General features: G+C 38.2%; 1 pseudogene; it reads right to left on the bottom strand.

The window, feature by feature from the left end:
- Window positions 1-3,249: 3,249 nt before the first annotated feature.
- LOC112829744 (olfactory receptor 4C46-like) lies at window positions 3,250-4,169 on the bottom strand (annotated as a pseudogene).
- Window positions 4,170-22,680: the final 18,511 nt, after the last annotated feature.

Genomic DNA, 22,680 nt, shown 5'->3' with positions numbered 1-22,680 from the left:
CTTCTTCCCTTAGTAGCTACCCAGTCTCTTCAGAGAGGATTCTCTGTTTTCCATCTTTGCTACCTTATCATGTGGGAGCACGTGTCTGCTATTTCACTCCTTCGCACCCAGAAATCTGACATTCACATTTTTCTCTGAACTGCAAAGACTCTACTTGTAAAATGGGAGTCCTTAGACCTGAAGAATGAAGGAAACAGCACTCTAACAGACAATTCTGATTCCATTGCTCACTCCTCAGAAAGAGTGGGTAATGGCCCATTGCCCTTGGAATAAAATCTGACTTTAGGTAAGAAGAGTATTGTATGTATAATTCAACATAAGTTGACCAATGCACACTTTTTGGATCTTAGAATACACAATGATGGATGGGATCAATATCTTTATGACAGATCAAACATGGCATAGAATCTGAACTTGTCATATTTTAATTGTGAGGTCTGGACCAATTGGCTTCAAGCCCATAAGCCTTCTGAATTAATTATTTTGCCCATTTTGGATAAGCAAATGATTCAAGGTGATTTTACCACAATACACCCATTAGGAAGGCCAAAACATGGGACATCACCACCAATTAATGCTGATGAGAATGTAGAACAACAGGAACTCTCATTTATTGCTGGTGGGAAATCAATATGGTGCAGCCATTTGGGAAGACAGTTTGTCAGTTTCTTATAAATCCAAACATATTCTTACTGTACAATCCAGCAATCTCCCTCCTTGGCTTTTACCCAAAGGAGTCAAAACATTGTGTCCACATAAAAACATGCACACAGATGTTTAAAAGCAGCTTTATTCATAATAATTCATAATTCATAAATAATCCAAACAACTGGAAGCAGCCAAGATGTCCTTCAGTAGATTAGGATAGATAAACTGCAACATCAGATAGTGGAGAATTATTCAGTGCTTTGAAAAATGAGCCACAAGCCATGAAAAGCTGTGGAAGACCCTTTCAATGTGTTCCCCATGGTAGTTGGCATTCATCTTTAACACAATGATGAGACTCTTCTTGATCTTTACTGTCACTAACTTTCCAGTGTCATACTGCTGAGGGACCAGAAGGCAAGGTGAAGACAAAGCAGAAGTTGACACCCCATAACCCCCCTCCTATGTGATACATATGACATTCTTCAGGCACTCCTGGCTGCCCTAAAGGAAAACAAAGAGTCATAGAGATCACAATCCTGCAAGACAGAAGTTTCCCTCAGTTTACATGTGTCTTAGCAATTTACAAGAACAAAGTATTTCTCTCAATGGTCTAGCTTCCAGAAGGGGATGTAAATATAATTAAATGTCCTTATAATCTGCAGCCCATTGACAGATACGTGAAGCAGGCAAAGTGTGGTGTTCCTCCAGGAAGCTCCCAACTATCTTACTGTTAATGCCTTACTGGAGAAATAAACAACCTTAATTTGACAATGGCTAGGCCTCAGGTATCCTGTGAGTCTTCTTTAACATATGAAAGTTCTTTCAAAACCTCCCTTTTTTTCCTTATCTCCCCCAACCCCATAGTATCTCATCAGCCACCCCTCACAACTCCGGGGCAGCAGCTCTTCCTGCCCGTGGGTCCTGACCCCTTACTTTAATAAACCACCATTTTGTACCAAAGACATCTCAAGAATTCTTTCTTGGTCACTGGCTCTGGACTCCACCCCACTGAACCTCACCTATATTACAAAATCCCATCAAATAACTTACTAATTACTGTTTAGAAGCTCCGTGTCCAGCTTATAACCCAACACACAGTAGGGGCTCACTAATTAATTATTGAATGAATAGGTGAGCCAACAGCACAATGGCATTGAATTATTAGGTGTCTGTATAGTCTTTTTCACCCCTGGTCTTTGTTATGCATCCTTTCCTAGGAATCTTCTCAGCCCAACACATGCCTATTCACTCTAATGATTCCCTTTCATCCTTTGGGTCCCATTATTGATGTGTTTTCATCCCTGACCCTCCTGGTCTTTGCTGTGTCACTCAAACATGCTTTCTCAGTATGCTGTGCTGTTACTACCCTCCCATTTATAACATGGTCTTATCATATTCTGCTCCCCTTTGGGTGTCTCTCAGTGGATCTGAAGCTCTCTGAAGGCAAGAGCCTGGTTCCTCTCTATTCATCACTCAAAGCCCAGAAACCGTCAATGTTTCTAATATATTTTTTAGGTCAAGAAATTTCAATTGATTAATGAGTGAGGGATATATTATCAAATATAAATAAATAGAATATATGTATCCTGAAGTTGTTTTGTTTGTAGATGGGGCCACATATTTTTTTTAAACAGCTTCTCATAATGAAATGTTACCAAAAAGTAAACTAATTAACAGGGAAAATCACCTTGAACAGCTCATATTCATATGATGTTGAAATCTTACTGAGAGCAGGGAGAATATCAAGGTAAGCTATTTTCTCCTTCACTGAGATTCCCAGTTTCAATTTCTTTCTCATTACACAGTGTAAGCAGGAGTTAAAACAAATTGTGGTTTCTCAAAGAGATCTAGCTAGAATTCTCAGAGCTTGAATCAGAGAAAAGTGGGGGAAAAGTCCAGTGTCTACGGTAATATTTCTTTGCTCTACATTTTCTTGACTATTTTCATCTTCCTTTATACCATTATTCACTCATTCAATGTTTATTGTGCCCCAGACATTATTCTACCTTGTAGAAACTATTTTTAACTAGTAGTCAAGTATTCTATGGTTGTGACTATTCCTCTCAAATTATAAGATGTTCATTTATTTGAGTCATCATTCTTTGTGATGGGTTAGCAGCTTAAGATGGGTGACATAAGCAATTCAAAATGACTCTGAAGACTACAAAGAAATTTGAAAACTTGGGATAATCTTTGTTACCCCTCAGAGGTTAAATGGCTCTTTTGTTTTAATAACCCTGGAAACATTTTATACCATAATTTTATAGGCAACATGTTATCATCAACCCTGATGAGTATAAATGATCAGAATTCTTAATAAAAATGTTTGAATTTATAGATAGTGAATATATTTATATCTATATCTATCTATCTATATCTATCTATCTATCTATCTATCTATCTATCTATCTATCTATCTATCATCTAATCATCTATAGTTTGTAGCTTAGCCAGTGGTAAGGTTTTCTCTTCCTCCACTAATATCTCCCCCACTCTATCATTTATAGCAGTTTGCTATTTTCTTTATTTGGTAAGTATTCCTTGCTGAGATCATCCAAAATGTTCTTTTGACCTTTGTTTCCATTGCATTAATGTTGAGCTTCAGGTATATTTATTTCTACTACACAATTTCCTAATGGCATTTTTCATCTGGTCATTTCTCAAGGCATAGATTAAGGGATTTAACATGGGCGTTATCAGAGTGTAGAACACTGCAACTGCTTTATGGATAGATAAAGTAGCTGCAGGTCTCATGTACACAAATATGCAGGGAACAAAGAATAAACAACCACTGTGATGTGGGAGACACAGGTGGAGAGGGCTTTGCACCTTGCCTCTAAGCTATGATTCCTCAGAGAATGCAGAATGACCACATAGGAGATGATCAAGAGGAGGAAGTTTAACACACAGATGAAACCACTGTTGGCAGCAACGAAGAGCCCTAGAGTGTGGGTATCCGTGCAGACAAGATTGAGCAAAGGGTTCAGATCACACATAAAGTGATCTATGACGTTAGGGCCGTAGAAGGGTAAAGGGATGATAAAGAGGATCTGTATGGCTCCATGAAGAAAGACTCCCTCCCACACCACTCCCATTTGCAGACCCTGCACCCACCGATTCATAATGGTCATGTAGTGCAATGGTTTGCAGATGGTCACATAGTGGTCATAGGCCATCACAGTGAGCAGGATGACATCAGCACTTCCAAAGAAATGCTCTCCAAAGATTTGGGTTATACATGCATTGAATGTAGTGGTCTTCTTTTCACGGAGTGAATCTATGATCAGTCTAGGCGTATTAACAGAAGAATAGCCGGCATCAATGAAAGAGAGATAGGCCAGGGAATAGTATATGGGGGACCCCAGTAATGGGCTGGCAGTGATAGTGACCACGGTGAGCATATTTCCTACCACAGAGATGATGTAAATCACCAAAAAGACAACAAATACGATTTTCTGCATCTTTGGATTCTTTGTGAGCCCCAGTAGAACAAACTCTGTCACATTGTTCCTATTCTCCATTATTTCATTTTGTACTTAACTGCATTACCTGAAAAAAAAATCCCTTTTGATTAATGTGACCTTGAATTTATTATGCTTCTTCATCTAGTAAATAATAAATACCTATATTCTATTGAGTTGTTGATTTTCCTGAGGATTTTTGAGATAGAAAATAAGTTCTATTTCATTAAGATTATTTGAATTACCTCCTGGTTGAAGTTTCTGTTGAGTATTGACATGAAGTACTTTGTAACCTCACAGGCAGGAGATCATCTGTGCACATGTCATCATCTGAGATGACTAAGCCTAACATGAAGTAATGGATCCTACACATAGTGGCAGCTAAGTAAGAAAAGAGAGGTAGTTTATGATGTAACAGCTATGAATCCAAGGTTAAGAAATTTTCCTTCTATCCTTAGGAAATGGGAACCATGGGCAGATATTGAGAATACAAGTTGGAAAAGTGAAGAGTAATTTGAGGAAGGGGGAATAAGGGATATAATTTTAATGAAAATCTTCATGTGTCCTGGATGAAGTGGGGTGAGGTTCAGTAAGGGGTTGGAAACCACAAATTCAAACCTTAGTTAAGAGATTATTTATAATAGTTTACATAGCAGTAACAGGGCATTGGTGGTGGGTATGTAAAGAAAGTATGCAAAAACTACTATAAAGATAATTCATAATGTTTATTGTCTAAGTACAATAAAATCATAATTGCTAATGATATATATATATACATATATACACATTTCAATGATTACTTTGTTCATGGCATAGTAGCAAGTGTTCTGTACATAAGATCACCTTGAATACTGATAACAACCTGTGTGATTGGTATTATTTCATCCATTTGAGATGAGGAAACAGTCTCAGAGACTTAGTTAGGTTGATGGTACTAATAACACTAATAATATTAACTAAAATTTATTATTTAGTGGCTCTGAATGTTTTTGCAGACATTTGCTGATTTAACCCCACCACAAACCTGTAAGATATTTCTTGGTATTGCTTTTATACTTATTTTATACATTATGTAATAGAAACATAGAGAAGTTAAAGATCCTGACAAGCTCAAGATGCCAATTAAGGGCAGAGCCAAGATTAGTTCAGATTATACTTGTTCATGTTTTTTATCCAAATTCTTACCCATGCCCTATATTGTTATAATTAACAACATTGAACTAGTAATCGCTTTTTTATATGACCATAATAATTATAATTGCTTGGGGGCACCGGGGTGGCTCAATTGGTTAAGCATCTGCCTTTGGCTCAGGTCATGATCCCAGGGATCTAGCCCTGCATCAGGTTCCCTGCTCAACAGGGAGCCTGCTTCTCCCTCTTCCTCTCCCCCTCCCCCTGCTCCTGCTCTCCCCCTCCCCCCTTCTCTCTCTCATTCTGTATTCTCTCCAATAAATTAATAAAATCTTTCAAAAAATAACTATAATTGCTTTATTACTACTTTGGAGGCAAGTGTATATAACACAATTTCATTAGGAGACACACACACACAAATACACTGACATGCTTGAACTCCCAATTTTCAAATAAAATACAGTACTGCATTCACTGAAAGATCTTTTTATCTTGACTTCTCCCTCAGACCTAGTTCTCCCTACTACAATCCATCTCCAAAGCAAACCATCTGTTAAATGTTGAAAAGGCTTTCCACTGTGGTTGTGTTTTGTTTTGAAAATCGAAAAGACCAGGTTAGAATTCTGATTTTCCCCTTGCATCTTCTTTTACCTGGAGTACCTTTCTAGCACATTACATCCTTATTTCCTCATCTATAAAACAAGATTAATAATATCCACATCCAAGGTTTTTATGAGAATTCTTTAAGGAAACCTATCTGAACATATCACCACCATGTTGTACACACAGAGGACTTTCATCTATTTTGTAACTGCGTAGGCACCTAGGATATAAGCACCACAGATATAACTGTGTAGGCACCTAGGATATCACTCAAAATGTCAAATTGGCATTTTGAGTGATAATTGTGCAATAATTTAACTGTGCAAGAAGTTCAGGATGAATCCTCTCCAATTTTATTTTTAAAGAAGACATACAGACTCAATTATCTGTAGCTTTTGTTACCAGAAAGAATTCTCCATTCATGCTTGCACTACACAGCTGATGATATCTGTCATTTATTATTCATACTTATGTCTCTTCTATGTGAGAAGTGCATTTACATTTTGTTTTCACTCTCACGTTTAGTCCAGATTATTAAACTAGATGTCTCACTGCAAAAGCACGCTGTTCGGTGATGAAGAGCAGGGTCTTACAATTGGTTTCAATTCCTTGAGTTTCAAATTTTTCATCTGTCAGCTTGGGTGAATGATATTTACCAACTATCTTTTGAAGAAAGGGGGTGATGATGGAATACTCTAATATTATATTTGAAGGGACTGAAACGATGATTAATATATATGGGAAATAACAATCTTTAAGATGCATCAACAATATGAAAAACTTACCTTACAGTCTTAGAAGATCTTAATGATGTTTGGGGTGTTCAGAAATAATCCCATCTTCAACCTGATCTCTTCTTAGATAAGTAACTTTCAATACAAAATGTATGACACACCCAGTAAGAGACTATTCAAATACTGTGATATTAAATCAACAATTTTTAAGAAATAGTTTTTACCAATCAAAAGCCTCATTCTAGCCAAAAACCTCAAGAAGTTTTTACAGGACACATGGGATTTGACTTTAGAATAGATTCTTTTGAAACACTATGGAGTAATCATCTACAGATGGCTCTGGTCCCATAGGCAAGAAGCAAGATGTATGGACTAAGCACATTCAAATGGGTCATTTTAAGCATAATGAATCTTGCTCTGCAAATGTGATCAACAAAAATCATTTTCACTTTTCACTGCATGGATAATTATGGTTTCCATAAAGGCTCAAAGACCTTGTCTTGGTTCTGCTACTTTTTCTCCCAGGAATTAATTATCTCCTCTGACAGAAAGGCTTTGTCTTAGAAACCATTCTGAAGAGACGTGTTTGACAAACATCCAATTTTGAATAGGGAGCTGCATTCCCTGTATTTGGAATCCAAATGTAAAAATCTCCTTTCTCTAAGGGAACCCCAAGAAAGCTGAATATCAGTAAGTATTAAAATGGGATAACTCTAGTTTGGGGACCTGTGAAGTAGTTAACCTGTTGACTCATGTCACAGAGAGAACTTCTGCCCCCTTAGCAATAATAAAACTTTTTTGGAACCTGCTACTCATTGCTTGAGAGATAGAGCAGTGAGGGCATGAAATCAATGGCAGCCATTGTAAAATTCTTGACTCCTTGGGGCACCTGGATGGCTCAGTCATTAAGTGTCTGCCTTCAGCTCAGGTCATGATCCCAGAGTCCTGGGATCGAGCCCCGCATCAGGCTCCCTGCTCCGTGGGAAGCCTGCTTCTCCCTCTCCCACTCCCCCTGCTTTTGTTCCCTCTCCTGCTGTGTCTCTGTCAAATGAATACATAAAATCTTTAAAAAAATAAAATAAAATAAAATAAAATTCTTGACTCCAAAACTGTTTCTATTTATTGTTTTTTTGTTTTTGTTCTTTTTTTCACATTCATCAGGAGGCAGAAAGTAATTAGAAACGCTGAAAGACGTCCAATCAGTTATCTTTGGGAATCATGGTTTGGTCAGTATGGAATACTAGGCAACATTAAAATTGTGGACAGATATGAAAACACAAGAAGAGTTACAGTTTTTACACATCTTCATCACTTGGGATTGTTAGTTATTTCCTTTGAGTCATTCTAGATGGGTGGTGATGTATTGTTGTGGTTTTAATTTGCTTTCCTTGATAACTAATTACGCTGAGATTTTTTTCATCTTATTATTGCCCATTTGTATACCTTCTTTTGTGTACTTTTCTTCAAGTCCTTTGCATAATTTATTCTTTCTTTTTATTCCTTTAAATTTTTTATTGTTATGTTAATCACCATACATTACATCATTAGTTTTTGATGTAGTGTTCCATGATTCATTGTTTGTGCATAACACCCAGTGCTCCACGCAGAACGTGCCCTCTTTAACACCCATCACCAGGCTAACCCATCCTCCCACCTCCTCCCCTCTAGAACCCTTAGTTTGTTTTTCAGAGTCCATTGTCTCTCATGGTTCGTCTCCCCCTCCGATTTACTCCCCTTCATTCTTCCCCTCCTGCTATCTTCTTCTTTTTTTTCTTAACATATATTGCAGTATTTGTTTCAGAAGTACAGGTCTGTGATTCAACAGTCTTGCACAATTCACAGTTCTCACCATAGCACATACCCTCCCCAATGTCTATCACCCCGCCACCCCATCCCTCCCAGCCCCCACCACTCCAGCAACCCTCAGTTTGTTTCCTGAGATTAAGAATTCCTCATATCAGGGGCGCCTGGGTGGTTCAGGCGTTAAGTGTCTGCCTTCGGCTCAGGTCATGATCCCAGGGTTCTGGGATCGAGCCCCGCATCGGGCTCCCTGCTCCGTGGGAAGCCTGCTTCTCCCTCTCCCGCTCCCCCTGCTTGCGTCCCCTCTCTTGCTATGTCTCTCTCTGTCAAATAAAAAAAAATTAAAAAAAAAAGAATTCCTCATATCAGTGAGGTCATATGATACATGTCTTTCTCTGATTGACTTATTTCTTTCAGCATAACACCCTCCAGTTCCATCCACGTCGTAAGTCCTTTGCATAATTTAATATGAAGGTTCTGGTTTCCTTATTACTAAGTTATAAATGTTCTTTACATATAATACAAGTGATATATATATATATATGCATATATATATATATACACTATATATAAAAGTAGGGGTGCCTGGGTGGCTCAGCCGTTAATTGTCTGCCTTCAGCTCAGGTCATGATCCCAGGGTCCTGGGATCAAGCCCCACATTGGGATCCCTGCTCAGTGGGAAGCCTGCTTCTCCCTCTCCCACTCCCCCCTGCTTGTGTCCCTGCTCTCGCTAACTCTGTCTCTGTCAAATAAATAAATAAAATCTTTAAAAAATATATATATAAAAGTATACACAATTTTGTGTGTGTGTGTATATATATATATATATATACACACACACACACACAAAATTTTCACCTAGTCCATGGATTACCTTCATTTTTAAAAATGGTGTTAACTAATATACACCAAGTTTTTAAACTTTGACAAATTCCAATTTTTAATTTTTTCTTATGGTTCATGATTATTGTTTATTATCTAACAAATATTGATCCGTCTCCAAGGTCAAAAAGATTTCTTCGGGAATTATTATGGATTTAGCTTTAACATGTAGGCCTCTGATTCATTTTGAGTTAATTTTTGTGTATGTTATGGGGTGAGTTTGTGGTTTCAATTTTTTTTTTCTAATAGGGATACCCAATTGATCCAGTATAATTTGTGGAAAAGTCAATACTTTCCCCATTGAATTACTTGACATCTTTGTAAAAATTCTTATAATTAGGCTTATTTCTGGGCATTTTCTTGGTTTCAAGGTCTCAATGTTATCCCTATGCCAATACCACACAGCACTGATTATGGGAACTTTATAGCAGTTATTGAATTTAAGTAGATTAAGCATTCAAAATGGTGTTTTTTTTTAAATGATGTAATCTTCCAGATTCCTTTAAATTTGTATATTTCTATATAAATTTCTGAATAGCATTCTTAATTTCTTTAAAAATATTGTTGAGTTTGTACTTGGAAGTGTATTGAAAACATAAAATGACATGATAAATTTTGAGTCTTTTAACCCAATGATAAGGTATATTTCTCCGTTTCTGTATTTAATTTCTCTCAGCAGTGTTTTCTAATTTTCATATAGAGGTCTTGAATATACTTTTAAAATTTATTCTTAGGGCACCTGGGTGGTTCAGCTGGTAGAGCAACTGACTCTTGATTTTGGCTTGGGTCATGATCTCAGGGTCGTGAAATGGAGCTCTATGGCAAGCTTGCGTGGAGCATGCTTGAGATTCTATCTCTGCCATTCCCTTTGCCCCTTCCCTTCCTCTCTCTCACTAAAAAAAAAGAATAGAGGGGTGCCTGGGTGACTCAGTTGTTTAAGCAATTGTCTTCAGCTCAGGTCACAATCCTGGAATCTCAGGATGAGTCCCGCATCGGGTTCCCTGCTCAGCAGGGTGTCTGCTTCTGCCTCTGACCCTCCCCCATCTCATGCTCTCTCTCTTTCATTTTCTCTCTCTCAAATAAATAAATAAAAATCTTTAACAAAAAAAGTAAAATTAAATAAATAAAGAATAGAAAAAAAATTTTCCTCAAGTTTTCTTAAAGGGTTTATTGATTTATTTTATTATATTAGAGAGAGAGAGAGAGCACAAATCTTTGGAGGGGCAGAGGGAGAGGAAGAGGCAGAGAATCTCAAGCAGACTCCATGCTGAGCATGGAGCCTGACACAGAACTTGATCTCACAACCACAAAATCATGACCTGAGCCAAAACCAAGAGTTGGACTCTCAATGAACAGAGTCCCATCAAATTTTGTTTTAAAGTGGTATTCTACATAGTATTGTTTCTTTTTTTAAGATTTTATTTATTTCATTTATTTATGTATTTGACAGAGAAGAGAGTACAAGCAGAGGGAGCTGCAGGCAGAGTGAGAAGCAGACTCCCCACTGAGCAGGGAGCCCTGTGCGAGACTCTATTCCAGGACCCTGGGATCATGACATGAACCAAAGACAGCTGCTAAACTGATGAGCTACCCAGGTGCCACTTAGTATTGTTTCTAATTTTAATTTCTGATTGTTGCAATTAAAGAAATATGTCTGGTGTTTTGTATTACATTGTATCTCGTGACCTTGCTAAATTAACTAATTAGGTCCATTAGAATTCTTGTAGGCCACTTAAGATTTTCTACCTATATAATCATGTCATCTGCACATAAATATATTTATGCAATTTTTCTCTTTGGCTAGAATGTAAGGGAACAAAAGCCTCACTGAGCCCATGCCACCACACAGGGAGTGGGACAACTCTGCCCAAACAGGGTTGCCTGAGTAACAGCACAGCAGTCCCCTTCCCCCAGAAGACAGGCTGGGAGAACAAGAGGCCAACAAACCTAAGGTCCCTATAAAACAGATGCATCTTGCTTGGGTTGTGGTCAATAATTTGGACTCTGTACATTCCCTCAACCACCCCTCAACAGAATGACTAGGAGGGGGAACCACCAAAATAGGAAAGACTCAGAGACTGTGACTTCTGCCACAGATTTACAAATGGATATAGATATAAGCAAGATGTCAGAAATAGACTTCAAGGAAACAGTTATGAAGACAATACCTAGAATGGAATAAACAATTAATGGCAACATAGTTTCTAAGGGCAGAAATGAGAGCTGATCCGGCAGAACTTAAAAATGTTATCAATGAGACTCAATCTAATCTAGATACTCCCAACAGTTAGGGTAAACAAGGCAGAAGAATGAATTAGTGATCTAGAAGACAAACTGATAGAAAAGAAAGAATAAGAGAAGGCAAGGAACAAACAGCTTAAAATCCATGAAAACAGAATTAGAGAAAGAAGTGATCCCATGAAATGCTCCAATGTCAGAATTATTGGGATCCCAGAGGGGGTGCAGAGAGAAGACTAGAAGATATATTTGCGCAAATCATAGCTGTGAACTTCCCTAATCTGGGGAATGAAACAAGTATTCGTGTCCTAGAGGCAGAGAAGACCACTCCCAAGATCAAGGACAACAGACCACTGCCCTGGCATGTAATAGTAAAACTCACAAATTTTAGAACCAAGGAAACCATCTTAAGGGCAGTTAGGGGGAAGAGATTCCTGACGTACAGAGGGAGGGACATCAGAATAACGTGAAACCTATCCACAGAGACCTGGCAAGCCAGAAAGTGCTGGCAAGACATATTCGGGGTACTAAATGAGAAGAACATGCAGCCAAGAATACTTTATCTGGAAAAGCTGTCATTTAGAATAGATGGAGAGATAGAGCTTCCAGGACTGGCAGAAACAGAGAATATGTGAACACTAAGCCAGGCATGCAAGAAATATTAAGGGAGTTCTCTAAAAGGAGAAAGACCCCAATAGTGATATAGAACAGAAATTTACAGAGACAATCTATAAAAACAAGGACTTCACAGGCAACATGATAACAATAAATTAATATCTTTCAATAATCACTCTCAAAATGAACAGCCTAAGTGCTCCCATAAAATGGCACAGTGTTGCAGATTGGATAAAAAGACAAGACCCATCCATATGCTGTCTACAAGAGACTCATTTTGAACCTAAAGATACATTCAGACTGAAAGTGAAGGGATGGAGATCCATCTTCCATGCCAACGGAACTCAAAAGAAAGCTGGGGTAGCAATTCTTATATCAGGCAAATTAGATTTTAAGTTAAAGACTGTAGTTAGAGACACAGAAGGACACTTTATCATTCTTAAAGGATCTATCCAACAAGAAGATCCAACAATTGTAAATATCGATGCCCCCAACATGGGAGAAGCCAACTACATAAACAAACTGTTAACCAAAATAAAGAGTCATATATATAACAATAAGTTAATTGTGGGAGACCTCAACACTCCACTCTCAGCAATAGACAGATCTTCTAAGCAGAGAATCAACAAAAAGAGGGGGCGGAGCAAGATGGCGGAGGAGTAGGAGACCTAAATTTCTTCTGGTCCCAGGAATTCAGCTGAATAGGGATCAAACCATTCTGAACACCTACGAACTCAACAGGAGAGCAAAGAAAAGAATAGCAGCAACTCTCTGAACAGAAAAGCGACCACATTCTGGGAGGTAGGACGTGCGGAGAAGTGAATCCGAGGTGATATTCGGGAAGATAGACAGCAGGGGAGGGGGCCTCCATCAGCCACTTATGGGCAAATGATAGAGCAGTGGAACACAAAATCAGAAATTGTAGAAGTCGGCTCCGCTGAGGGACGTCGCTCCAGTGGCTAAGCCAGGGATAGAACCCTTGCTGGGACAGTGTGGTCTCAGGACCCTCGGGGGTCACAGAAAGACTGAGAGTGCCCCAGTGTGGGCGAGCTCCCAGGTATTGGAGTGGGGAAGCCAGCCACAAAGACAGAGCCAAGGAGTGGGCTCTCAGCTCAGGGTTGCCATAAACCATGATCTGTGACACAGGCCACTGCTCCTCCAGCAGGGACCCAACAAGTGGCAGATCTGGAGAGACTCCCCTTACTCCCCTGGGAGGAGCAGCACAGGAGTGCACCACAGGGATCTGCTGGGTTTGGAGTCTCCAAATTGGGTCGGGTGCCAGAGATAAAAATGCTCAGTCACAGGCCGGGTGAGCATGGAGTGTGGCCAGAGACCAGGGAGACAGAAGTGATTGACTGCTCTTCTTGGGGGGCTCACTGAGGCGCGGGCCCCCGAGTTCTCGGCTCCTCTGGGGTGGAGATTGGGAGGCCGCCATTTGCACTCTCGTCCTCCAAAGCTGTATGGAAAACTTGCAGAAAATAAAAGCTACGGAGAACAAACTGGAGCAGATTACTTAGCCTGGTCCTGGCCAAGGGTGGGGCAATTCCGCCTCTGGCAAAGACATTTGAGAATCACTGTAACAGGCCTCTCCCCCAGAAGATCAGCAAGAACAGCCAGCCAAGACCAAGTTTACCAATAATGAGAATGACAGAACTCCAGCGCTAGGGGAATACAGTACAGAGAATTCATGGCTTTTTTCCCCCTGATTCTTTAGTCTTTCAAAGTTAATTTTTAAATTTTTTTTTCTTTTTCTTTTTCCCTTTTTCAACCAACATCTTATCAAACCTTTTTTAAAAAATGTTTTTTTATTTTTCATATTTAGAGTCATATTCTATCCCTTCATTGTAGTTAACCTTATTTTTGGTATATATATACGTTGTTCTCCCTTTAAAATTTTGGGATACAGTTTCTTCTAACAGACCAAAAAATACCCTAAATCTCTAGTGTATGGCTTGTTCTAGTCTCCTGCCACATTCTCTCCTTTTTTTTTTTTCAAAACCTCTTTTTTCTTTTTTCAAACAACTTCTTATCTCATCAACTCCTTTTATAAAATCTTTTATAATTTTCAACTTTACAATCATATTCCATCCCTTCATTGTATTTACCCTTATCTTTGTGCATATATAAGCTTTCCTTTCTTTAAAATTTTGGGAGGCAGTTTCTTCTAACAGACCAAAATACACCTAAAATCTAGTGTGTGGCACTGATCTATTCACCAGCCTGATCATATTTGATCATACTCTTTTCTTTTTCTTTTTTATTTGTTTCCTTTTCTTTTCCCCCAGTTTCAGGTCTCTTCTGATTTGTTTAGTGTATATTTTTCTGGGTCGTTGTTACCCTTTAGCCTTTTGTTCTCTCATTCATCTATCCTCCCCTGGACAAAATGACAAGACGGAAAAAATAACATCAAAAAAACAAAAACAAAAACAAAAACAAGAGGCAGTACTGACTGCCAGGGACCTAATCAATAAGGACATTAGTATGATATCAGAACTATAGTTCAGAATGACGATTATAAGATATTAGCTGGGCTTGAAAAAAGCATGGAAGATATTAGAGAAACCCTATCTGGAGAAATAAAAACTAAAAACTAACCAAGTTGAAAGCAAAAAGGCTATTAATGAGGTACAATAAAAAAATGGAGGCTCTAACTGCTAGGATAAGTGAGGCAGAAAAGAGAATTAGTGATATAGAAGACCAAATGATGGAAAATAAAGAAGCTGAGAAAAAGAGAGATAAACAACTACTGGATCAAGAGGGCAGAATTCGAGAGATAAGTGATACCATAAGATGAAACAATATTAGAATTATTGGGATCCCAGAAGAAGAAAGAGAGAGAGGGGCAGAAGGTATATTGGAGCAAATTATAGCAGAGAACTTGCCTGATTTGGGGAAAGAAACAGGCATCAAAATCCAGGAGGCACATAGAATCCCCTTCGAAATCAATAAAAATAGGTAAAAACCTCGACATCTAACAGTAAAAGTTACGAGTCTCACAGAAAAAGAGAAAATCCTGAAAGCAGCTTGGGAGAAGAGAATTGTAACCTACAATGCTAGGAACATTAGATTAGCAACAGAACTATCCACAGAGATCTGTCAGGCCAGGCAGGACTGGCGTGATAGATTCAGAGCACTAAATGGGAAAAATATGCAGCCAAGAATACTATATCCAGGTAGGCTGTCACTGAAAATAGGAGAGATAAAAAGCTTCCAGGACAAACAAAAACTAAAGGAATTTGGAAACACAAAACCAACCTTACAAGGAATATTAAAAGGGGTCCTCTAAGCAAAGAGAGAGCCTAAAAATAACAAAGACCAGAAAGGAATACAGACAATATACAGTAACAGTCACCTTACAGGCAATACAATGGCACTATATTCACATCTTTCAATAGTTACCCTGAATGTAAATGGGCTAAATGCCCCAATCAAAGGACACAGGTTATCAGATTGGATAAAAAAACAAGACCCATTAATATGCTGTCTGCAAGAGACTCATTTAGACCCAAAGACAACCCCAGATTGAAAGTTAGAGGGTGGAAAACAATTTACCATGCTAATGGACACCAAAAGAAAGTTGGAGTGGCCATCCTTATATAGGACAAATTAGATTTTAAACCAAAGACTGTAGTAAGAGATGAGGAAGGACACTATATCATACTTAAAGGGTCGATCCAACAGGAAGAGCTAATGATTGTAAATATCTATGCCACTAACATGGGAGCAGCCAATTATATAAGCCAATTAATAACAAAAGCAAAGAAACACATCAACAACAGTACAATAATAGTGGGGGACTTTAACATCCTCCTCACTGAAATGGACAGATCATCTAAGCAAAAGATCAACAAGGAAATAAAGACTTTAAAGGACACACTGGACCAAATGGACTTCACAGACATATTCAGAACTTTCCATCCCAAAGAAACAGAATACACATTCTTCTCTAGTGCCCATGGAACATTCTCCAGAATAGATCACATACTAGGTCACAAACCAGGTCAAAAGATTGGGATCATTCCCTGCATATTTTTGGACCACAGTGCTTTGAAACTAGAACTCAATCACAAGAGAAAGTCAGAAAGAACTCAAATACATGGAGGATAAAGAGCATCCTACTAAAGAATGAATGGGTCAACCAGGAAATTAAAGAAGAATTTAAAAAAATTCATGGAAACCAAAGAAAATGAAAACACAACTGTTCAAAATCTTTGGGATGAAGCAAAGGCAGTCCTGAGAGGAAAGTATATAGCAATACAAGCCTTTCTCAAGAAACAAGAAAGGTCTCAAATATACAACCTAACCCTACATCTAAAGGAGCTGGAGTAAGAACAGCAACTAAAGCCTAAACTCAGCAGGAGAAGAGAAATAACAAAGATTAGAGAAGAAAACAATGAACTAGAAACCAAAAGAACAGTAGAACAGATCAATGAAACTAGGAGCTGGTTCTTTGAAAGAATTCATAAGATTGATAAACCCCTGGCCAGACTTATCAAAAAGAAAAGAGAAATGACCCAAATAAATAAAATCATGAATGAAAGAGGAGAGATCACAATCAACACCAAAGAAATACAAACAATTATAAGAACATATGATGAGCAACTCTATGCCAGCAAGTTAGATAATCTGGAAGAAATGGATGCATTTCTAGAGATGTATCAACTACCAAAACTGAACCAGGAAGAAATAGAAATCCTGAACAGACCTAAAACCACTAAGGAAATTGAAGCAGTCATCAAAAATCGTCCAACAAACAAGAGCCCAGGGCCAGATGTCTTCCCAGGGGAATTCTACCAAACATTTAAAGAAGAATTAATACCTATTCTTCTGAAACTGTTTCAAAAAATAGGAATGGAAGGAAAACTTTCAAACTAGTTTTATGAGATCACCATTACCTTGATCCCAAAACCAGACAAAGACCTCATCAATAAGGAGAATTACAGACCAATATCCCTGATGAACATGGATGCAAAAATTCTCACAAAATACTAGCCGGTACGATCCAACAGTACATTAGAAGGATTATTCACCACGACCAAGTAGGATTTATTCCTGGGCTGCAAGGTTGGATCAACTTTGGCCAATTGATCAATGTGAGGCCAATCAATCAATGTGATACTATACATTATTAAAAGAAAGAACAAGAACCATATGATCCTCTCAATAGATACAGAGAAAGCATCTGACAAAGTACAACATCCTTTCTTCATCAAAACAGGTCAAAGTATAGGGTAGAGGGTACATACCTCAATATCATAAAAGCTGTCTATGGAAAACTCACAGCGAATATCATTCTCAAAGGGGAAAAACTGAGAGCTTTCCCCCTAAGGTCAGAAATGTGGCAGGGATGTCCACTATCACCACTGCTATTCAACATAGTATTAGAATTCCTAGCCACAGCATTCAGACAACAAAAAGAAGTAAAAGGCATCTGAAATGGCAAAGAAGAAGTCAAACTCTCATTCTTTTCAGATGATATGATACTTTATGTGGAAAATCCATATGACTCCACCCCAAAACTGCTAGAACTCATACAGGAATTCAGTAAAGTGGCAAGATATAAAATCAATGCACAGAGATCAGTGGCATTCCTATACACCAACAACAAGACAGAAGAAAGAGAAATTAAGGAGTTGATCCCATTTACAATTGCACCCAAAACCATAAGATACCTAGGAATAAATCTAACCAAAGAGGCTTAGAATCTGTACTCAGAAAAGTATAAAATACTCATGAAAGAAATTGAGGAAGACACAAAGAAATGGAAAAATGTTCCATGCTCATGGATTAGAAGAACAAATATTGTGAAGATGTCAATGCTACCTAGAGCAATCTACACATTCAAGGCAATCCCTATCAAAATACCACCCACTTTTTTCAAAGAAATGGAACAAATAATGCTAAATTTTTTATGGAACCAGAAAAGACCCCAAATAGGCAGAGGAATTTAGAAAAAGAAAAGCATAGCTGGTGGCATCACAATTCTAGACTTCAAGCTCTATTACAAAATTGTAATCATCAAGACAGTATGGTACTGGCACCAAAACAGACAGATAGATCAGTGGAACAGACAGCGAGCCCAGAAAATGACCCTAAACTCTATAGTCAACTAATCTTTGACAAAACAGGAAAGAATGTCCAATGGAAAAAAAGACAGTCTCTCCAACAAATGTTGTTGGGAAAACTGGACAGCCACCAACAAAAGAATGAAACTGGACAATTTACTTACACCACACACAAAAGTAAACTCAAAATTCTTGAAAGACCTAAATGTGAGACAGGAGTCCATCAAAATCCTAGAGAAGAACACACGTAGTAACCACTTCGACCTCAGCCACGGCAGCGGCCAAAATGAACTATAGGGACTTCATCAAGATAAAAAGTTTTTCACCGCAAAAGAAACAGTCAACAAAACCAAAAGACAACCGACAGAATGGGAGAAGATATTTGCAAATGACATAACAGATAAAGGGCTAGTATCCGAAATCTATAAAGAACTTATCAAACTCAATACCCAAAGAACAAATGATCCAATCAAGAAATGGGCAGAAGACATGAACAGACACTTTTCCAAAGAAGACATCCAAATGGCCAACAGACACATGAAAAAGTGCTCTACTTCACTCGGCATCAGGGAAATCCAAATCAAAACCTCAATGAGATACCACCTCACATGAGTCAGAATGGCTAAAATTAACAAGTCAGGAAACGACAGATGTTGGTGGGGATGCAGAGAAAGGGGAACCCTCCTACACTGTTGGTGGGAATGCAAGCTAGTGAGCCACTCTGAAAAACAGTATGGAGGTTCCTCAAACAGTTGAAATTAGAGCTACCGTTCGATCCAGCAATTGCACTACTGGGTATTTACCCCAAGATACAAATGTAGGGATCCGAAGGGGTACATGCACCCCAGTGTTTATAGCAGCAATGTCCACAATAGCCCACCTGTGGAAAGGGCCAAGATGTCCATCGACAGATGAATGGATAAAGAAGTGGTACATATACACAATGGAATATTATGCAGCCATCAAAAGGAATGAGAGCTTGCCATTTGCAACAAAGTGGATGGAACTGGAGGATGTTATGCTGAGTGAAATAAGTCAATCAGAGAAAGACATGTATCATATGACCTCACTGATATGAGGAATTCTTAATCCCAGGCAACAAGCTGAGTGTTGCTGGAGTGGTGGGGGGTGGGAGGGATGGGGTGGCTGGGTGATAGGCACTGGGTAGGGTATGTGCTATGGCAAGTGCTGTGAATTGTGCAACACTGTTGAATCACAGATCTGTACCTCTGAAACAAATAATACATTCTATGTTAAAAAAAAAGAAGAAGAAGAAGATAGTAGGAAGGGAAAAATGAAAGGGGGAGAGTCGGAGGGGGAGACCAACCATGAGAGACGATGGACTCTGAAAAACAAACTGAGGGTTCTAGAGGGGAGGAGGTGGGGGGATGTGTTAGCCTGGTGATGGGTATTAAAGAGGGCACGTTCTGCATGGAGCACTGGGTGTTATGCACAAACAATGAATCATGGAACACTACATCCAAAACTAATAATGTGATGTATGGTGATTAACATAACAATAACAAAATAAAAAAAAAAGAAAGCAAAAAAAAAAACAAAACCTCAATGAGATACCACCTCACACCAGTCAGAATGGCTAAAATTAACAAGTCAGGAAACAATAGATGTTGGAGGAGATGCGGAGAAAGGGAAACCCTCCTACACTGTTGGTTGGAATGCAAGCTGGTGCAGCCACTATGAAAAACAGTATGGAGGTTCCCCAAAAAGTTGAAAATAGAGCTATCCTAGGACCCAGCAATTTCACTACTGGGTATTTACCACAAAGATACAAATGTAGGGATCCGAATGGGTACGTGCACCCCGATCTTTATAGCAGCAATGTCCACAATAGCCAAACTATGGAAAGAGCCAAGATGTCCATCGACAGATGAACGAATAAAGAAGATGTGGTATATATCTACAATGGAAAATTATGCAGTCATCAAAAGGAATGAAATCTTGCCATTTGCAGTGACATGGATGGAACTGGAGGGTGTTATGCTGAGTGAAATAAGTCAATCAGAGAAAGACATGTATCATATAACCTCACTGATATGAGGAATTCTTAATCTCAGGCAACAAACTGAGTGTTACTGGAATGGTGGGGGTGGGAGGGATGGGGTGGCTGGTTGATAGACATTGGGTAGGTTATGTGCTATGGTGAGCGCTGTGAATTGTGCAAGACTGTTGAATCACAGATCTGTGCTTCTGAAACGAATAATGCAACATATGTTAAGAAAAAAGAAAAGGAAGAAGATAGCAGGAGGGGAAGAATGAAGGAGAATAAGTCAGAGGGGGAGACGAACCATGAGAGACGATGGACTCTGAAAAACAAACGAGGGTTCTAGAGGGGAGGGGGGTATGGGTTAGCCTGGTGATGGGTCTTAAAGAGGGCACATTCTGCGTGGAGCACTGGGTGTTATGCACAAACAATGAATCATGGAACACTACATCAAAAACTGATGATGTAATATATGGTGATTAACATAAGAATAAAAAAATAAAAAAGATATCTAGATGTGTCTTCGATTCTGATATGGAGTAATTCTATACTCTAAATCTTCAAATTCTCAGGCAGAATTTTGTGTAATAAAAATGACTGGCATCTATAAAATTTTTGTCACAAGAAAAAAATTTGTAAGTATGTGTGGTGATGGATGTTAGCTAGACTTATTGTGGTGACCATTTTGCAATACATTATGTTTTATACAAGAAGCTAATATAATGTTATACATTATTTATATCTCAATTAAAAAAAGACAATGCTCTCTCAACTTATTAAACATGAAAGCCACTGTAATCCATTCAAAGTCATTTCTGTGATAGTTTTTAATTTTATAGAATACTAAAGTCTCGTTAACTTGAAATGTGTGTCTAGATTTGTAGCAGAAAACATCATTAACCCCAGGTTGATATTGTTCGCAAATAATAATTTTGATCACTGATAATGTTCTGGAAGAGAAATTCACGTTATTAAGAAAGCATGATAATGAAAAGAAATAATATCCACTATATAAAAGAGGCCTTTAAAATGAATCTGTTGTTTATTTATCTGAACTTCTATTTTATTTTTAGAGACAGCTTTCCTTGGTCCAGCTAAGTAATGAAACAGTATAGGACATGCCTAGGAGAAAAGTTTTAATCTGGCAACAGTTTTGTTTCTTTGTGAATAACCACTGAGACATCTGTCCACTTCCTCTCTGCTCTAACAGCTCTGGTTAATTTCACCTTCCTCATTATTTTTTCTGCTCTGTCTACCTGTTTGTGTGGTGCCTCCAGATAGATTGTAACTTGCATTTTACTTACATATTCTAAAACGCTTTCTGTATTTTTGCCTTCTTCCTTTTAATAAAATCCTGTTACCTAGATTCTTCTCTATAATGATACTTCCTGTGTTTCTTAAGCGACCTTTATTTAAATCTTATCAAGCATGCAAAAAAGGCCTTTCATAATTTTTTTCTGTGGAAAATCTTTTTCAGATGTCTCTTCCTCTTTCCACTTATAAAGTTGATATATCTATCGTGCCACAGTGTATATTTTTAATTAATAAACTTTATTTTTAAAGCAGCTTTAGATTCACAGCAAAACTGAGCAGAAAGTACAAAGATTTCCCATAATACACGTTTTCCCACACACAAGCCCCCTCCAGAGTGATACATCTTTTACCATCAAAGGAACCTACACTCACACATCATTATCTCCCCAAATATACTTTTCATTAGGCTTCACACTTGATGTAGTACATTTTACGGGTTTTGATATGTAAAACCACATGTATTCACAACTGTAATAACATACAGAAGTGCTTCCTGCTCTAAAATCCTCTGTGCTCTGCCTATTCATTCTACTATCCACACTAACCCTTGGCAAACACTGATGTTTTCCATGTCTCCATTGTTTTTGCCTCTTTAGGATTCATATATTTCCAATCATATACTAGGTAGCCTTTTCAGATTGGCTTCTTTCACTTAGTAATATACATTTAAGTTTCCTGCATATCATCTTGTGGCTTGATAGCTCATTCCTTTTTAGCGCTGAATAATAGTCCATTATCCAGATAAATCTCAATTTATTTATCTATTTACCTGTGGAGGGACCTCTTGGTTGCTTCTGAGGTTTGGTAATTATGAATAAAACAGGCATAAACATCCATATGCAGCCAATATATGGTTGCATAATGTATTTTCTTTGTTTTTCGTGGTAGACCATGTCTTAATTTGTCTTTTGCTAGGCTTTTCTTTTTCTCTTTGTGGCAGAAGAGGTCTTTGGTTCTGGGTCCAATAACTTTCCACTTGATAATTTTAGTCAGGTAGGGGTTTGTCAACATTTACATTTTATTATTCAGTCCCTTAGATTTTATGGAGATGTTTTATATTCTGGTCAATAGGTGGAATAACAAGTAATTATTTTTAATATGAATTCAGCAGAATTGATCGCCAGGTGCCGCTTTACTATACCGATTTCTTCATTTGCACAGCTGATTTCTGAATGCTACTAGAGGAA

Source organism: Callorhinus ursinus, unplaced genomic scaffold (assembly GCF_003265705.2).
Source record: "Callorhinus ursinus isolate GAN/ISIS: 27379988/994484 unplaced genomic scaffold, GSC_fseal_2.0 scaffold21, whole genome shotgun sequence".
Classification (NCBI taxonomy): Eukaryota; Metazoa; Chordata; class Mammalia; order Carnivora; family Otariidae; genus Callorhinus; species Callorhinus ursinus.
This window is presented reverse-complemented; position numbering and strand designations above follow the sequence as displayed.